Below are 5,423 nucleotides of genomic sequence, written 5' to 3'. Positions count from 1 at the left end.
AAAAGTTCGTAGGCTACTTAATGCCTTGGTTATAATGCACGGGGCGAATCGTAACAAATCGTAGCGAATTCGTATGGATATATTGATTGCATTATAAACATTTGCATTTATTATATGTACATACAAAAGATAATTATGTGAGAGTTGACTCCATTCAGCCACTTCCATTATAACCCGGTCCTAAGGATGCTAGCAGGTGTTGTTACTGGAATTTCAATTGAAATTAGAAATGAATCAATAAATTATAAATCAGCAAAATGAGATGAAATTAATGTTTAATTTGTAACCTAACCTATGTATGTAACATAACCGGGCCGTTACACATTCAATTTTCCCCTTTCAATTTTCAATACTCTCACACTTTTTCACTAACACACTCTTATTTATTGCTTGAATGGGCAACTTGCTTTCAATTTTTCCCTTTCAATTAGGGTTGCCAGACGTCCTGCTTTTGGGAGTAAACGTACTCCTTTTTATTGCAATGTACTCCCTTGTACTCACAAATAAAAATATCTGGAAATGTCCTCCTTTATTAGTTTTGTACTTCTTTTGTATTCCTTTTCCCAGCTATAAATATTTTATCATATACAGGTTGTAAAATAATAATTGTTGCACAGTTTTTTTTTTAAATAAAAGGGACTTTTATAGATTTTGCGAGAAAAGTAGTTTATTGTTAATTAGCCACAGGTTTTACATAAACTTTATTAACTCGTTTTTAAATTTTTACTTTTATTTGGGTTTACCGGCGGTAAACACTTTAAGAGAAAAGCGCAGGAAAAAAAAGTAGTTTATCGTTAACTTTCCACAGATTTTACTTAAATTTTATTAATTAGTTTTTAAACTTTAACCTTCATTTGGGTTTACCAGCGGGTTTTGGAAAAAAGCGCAAGCGGCACGCAAGTCTTCCTCGGTTACTTTATTACATATCTTCTGTAACCATAGGGCCTAGGCATAGGCTAATGTCCCCCATTTGGGTCCTTTATACTCCGTCTTTTGTCCAACATAAATCTTCTTACTCAAAAATCGAAAGGACTCGGAACTGGTGACTAGGAGGATATTCATTCGACCAACCCTATACAGTTTTTTTTCAAATAGGGATAAAATTTTTAAAACTTGTTAATAAATTTAAAGTAAAATATTTACAAAGTTAACAAAAAAATACTTTTTTTCTCAAAATCTCTAAAGGACCCTTTTATTTTTCAAAAAACCTGTGCGAAAGTTATTATTTTACGCCCTGTACTTTGCCATTCATATTGTGCAAACACTACTTAGTAAGCAAAGTTAAGTATGATAGTGAAAAGGTGTAAGCATGGTCGTAGCCAGGTAGGTGCAGGGCGCTCGGGTATAAAAATCAGAAAAATATTAAATTAATTATTAGGCTTAAATTAAAAAAATGGCCATACATTCAGGAAGAGTCTGTAATTCTTTTGTAGAATTTAGTTGGGGAAACTTTCCTATAAGGGCGGTCATTGAATAGGCGCTGAGTGAAGGGGGAGTGGGCGTGGCACCTCCAACCCCTTTTTTGGAGAGGGCATGAATCGCCATTGACAAAAATGCAACCCCCGACAACCAGGCGCCCTATTGGTCCCTAGGTATCCCTTAGAAAATCGCCAAAAATCACAATTTTGACTTGCGTCCACAGTATTTTTGCGTAGAATTCCTTCCTGCGTAGGCGGCCTTCGGGCGCGCTTAGGGATTATAACCCTTACTATGTAGAATTCTCCTTTCTGTGTTACCGAAGAATAGAGGAGGAATCCCTCTTCTTTTGTCAAAATGTATAACATTTCTTGTGGATATAACTCCGGCTTGGGTATCCACAGTATTTTTGTGCTTGACTCCTTTCGGCATAGACGGCCTACGGCCGCGCTTAGGGATTATAACCCTTACTAAGTAGAAATCTCCTTTCTGTGTTGCCGGAGAAGAGGGGCAGGCACCTCTTCTGTTATGAAGGATATATAAAATGTCCGGTGCATTTTTCTAAGGGGTCCCTACGGAACCATAGGGGGCCTAGGTGGTCGGGAGTAATATTTTTATCAATGCATGCCCTCTCGAAAAAGGTCGTTGGAGGTGTCATGCCCACTCCCCATTCGATCACCATCTCTTTAACGACCGCCCTTATTGGAAAGCCAACCCATTTATTTTTTACAAGCTTTCTTTAACTTGGTCATCCCGCGGAAATTTCCAATCGACTTGTAAACTAACTTCCCGACAAGCTAGAGACTTGAAATTTTCAGCATAGTTCCAATCACGATGACAATGCAATATAAAATATAAATTAATTTCCTAGAATGTCCAGGGGTCTTGATACAAAGGCGGTCAAAACACAGTAAAATTCATGGCTAACAAAGCGTAATTTGTCAAAGAACGTAAAAACGCTATAAATTTGTTAAATAATACGTATAGTGTCAGGCGCTAGGAAGAGAAATACCGGAAATTAGCTTCAGCTGTGTTTAGCATGGCCAAACTGTTAAATTTTAGGCACTTCTGTTAAGAATTACATTATTTAGTTTCCTCGCACAGGGAGTTAGTGAAATACCGAGTTACGATAAAAGGCACGCAAAATGCACATGCGTGCATCTAAAAAGTGTACATACTTCTAATAACCCATAGGCGAAAAAGTTTCAGTTAGTACGATGTGCTTCTTCTGAATACTGTTTTTAATTAATAACCTAACTGAAGTGGTGATAAGGATTAGCTTAGGTGAAAATGCTTCAGTTTAAGATGGAATTTACATTTAAAGAATTTTTCTATTTAAAGCAACAAGATAAAATCTTTATAAAAGCTGTTTGCTCATAGAGCGCTACTGCTATGCATATAACAGAGAGTAGGTGACGTTGATAACGATGTTTAAATGGAGGTTAGTGTTAACCACAGATGGCGAAAATAACCCTTAGGGCCGTTTTTTCAATGTCTGGTTATCACTACCTCCCAGTTAAAAGTCAATATCGACATTTTATCACCAGTTTGTGTTAAACGGATATTGAACGGCCCTTAATCAATTTTTGTCGTTTGACAGCGTGAAACTCTCTGTAGTGCGTTTGCGATTCGGCTTTAGCGTTCTAAGTAAAATTTTTTTAATCAAATAATTTGGTGTTAAAGACATAAATCTGAAAAGTGCTCTAGCAACGTTACAAAATTTCAATTTACTGTGCATTCATCTTAAGGGCGCACATATTTTCATATGTACGGATATATACATATCGTCGATGTTTTTGCAAAACCGCCCATCGACCAATTGCAAAACCGCCTATGTATCTTACGGCACTCAAATTTTACAGGAGAGCGAAAAAACTGTTTTTCTTTGAAGGCATTGCCTTGATAGGCGCTATTTTCTCTAGCTATTATTTTACAAATCTGTTGTTTTAATGACGATTTTACGATTCTTATGAAAAAAATACTGGTTGCTATGAGTCGGCCGCTGTGGTGTAGTGGTAAGCAGTGCGCGCTTCCACTCCGCAGCACCTGGGTTCAAACCCTGGTCAAAGCAACATCGCAAAAAATATAGAAAAAAGGTTTTTTCTTAACAGCGGTCGTCCCTCGGCAGGCAGTGGCAAACCTCCGAGTGTATTTCTGCCATGAAAAACAGCTTCTCATAAAAATACAATCGCCGTTCGGAGTCGGCGTAAAACTGTAGGTCCCTCCGCTTCGTGTGACAACATCAAGGCGCACGCCACAAACCGGAGGAGAAGCTCGGCCAAACACTAACATATGTGTAAGCGCCAATCTATTATTATTATTATTGAGTTCAAGGTTACCAAATCTAATTTTTGCCACAATGACGATTTAGGCAGTTTTGCAACTGATCGATGGGCGGTTTTGCAAAAACGTCGACGAAATGTATGTACATATGTAGTTAACTTACATATATATGTTTCCACAGAATGCTATATATTCTTGCAATAGATATAAATACTACTTCGTTCGAAAACAGGTATGGTTTTCTTATATAAGTGTGTATAAATTTCCAAATAATTTGCAAAATTCTTCACATACAGAACAAACATAAACCAAAATGTATGCTATGCACTTATATTAAACGTTTTAACAGTTTCTTATGTTTATCTTCATCTTAAGCAGGGATCACACGATTTGTATAGATTTGTAAATTGTGGCAGGTACAGGAACTCAAATTTCTAAACAACACCACTCTGTGTCTGCCAAAATGTACAAATCCGTACAAATGTACAAATCGTGTGATCTTCTCTTAACAGCCGCTTTACAGCGTTTTCTTTTCAGTACTGCTAGTGATAGCAGAGCGTAATTTGCCTAAGTAGTATAGCTTTAGGCACTGGTATGATAGATTCTATTGTGAATTCTTTGGTAAGTTTATATACCGGAAATTAGTTTGAATGAATCAGCTGCTAATCTTGTGATATTTCTATACCAATTCCTGTAGAGCACCTACCATCTGTGTGGTTTGTACTTGAGCTGAATGCTTAAATTAAATAAGACACCGATTTGTTTCTGATTACTCCCTAATTTTGACACATTGGTCGCGTTCATATTGTCTAAGCTGAATGCTTAAATTAAATAAGACACCGATTTGTTTCTGATTACTCCCTAATTCTGACACATTGGTCGCGTTCATATTGTCTAACCGTTGACTAATTGTGCTAGAAACGCACAGTTGAGTAGTTCCGCTCAATTCAACAGTTGCCAACTTTCCGCCATTTTTTCCATCGTACAATTTTTTCGCTACCTGAACTCAACGTGTTTTGCTCAGCCTAGACAGATGATCGAAAAGATTTACGCAGCTTATATTAAATGTTCATAAATGGAGAGTCGGCCTTTAATAAAAATATTATGTCCTGATTATATAAAATAAAACTAAAAAGTTCAAAATAAAATAATGAAAAAGAAATATTTTTTTAACAAGCTTTTATTTAACATGTACAATCAAAAGAATAAAATAAAGTAGTGTAACAAAAAATTTTTTAGCAAGAAAATTTTGTAAAAACTGTACTAAAATTAATAAAATAAAATAAGTTAAGCTTTCGTTAAAGTTACTTAAAGCCAAATAGTGAAAGGAGTTACTCAAACTCTAATGAAAATTACTAACAATTTGTACTGAATCACTTCGTTTTTAAGTTTGTCGCGCGAAAAACGAACCCGCATTTACATATCTGCATACATACATAATGTGTATTAAGATATGTATGAAGATATGTAAGTAAATGCCGGTTCGCTATTCGCGCGACAATCTTTTTTAAAACCGAAGTAAATCAATACAAATTGTTAGTAATTTTGATTAGAGTTTGAGTAACTCCTTTCGCTATTTGGCTTTTAGTAACTTTAAAGAAAGCTTAAATTATTTTGTTTTATTAATTTTAGTGCAGTTTTTACAAAATTTTCTTGCTAAAAAATACAAAACTAACTAAACTATACAAAAAAGCAAATAAGCAAATGGATGTATAGAATTGACA

This window comes from Rhagoletis pomonella, unplaced genomic scaffold, assembly GCF_013731165.1.
Source record: "Rhagoletis pomonella isolate Grant_MI unplaced genomic scaffold, Rhpom_1.0 Rhpom_scaffold_00003, whole genome shotgun sequence".
NCBI classification, from domain to species: Eukaryota; Metazoa; Arthropoda; class Insecta; order Diptera; family Tephritidae; genus Rhagoletis; species Rhagoletis pomonella.
Note: the sequence above shows the minus strand (reverse complement) of the source record.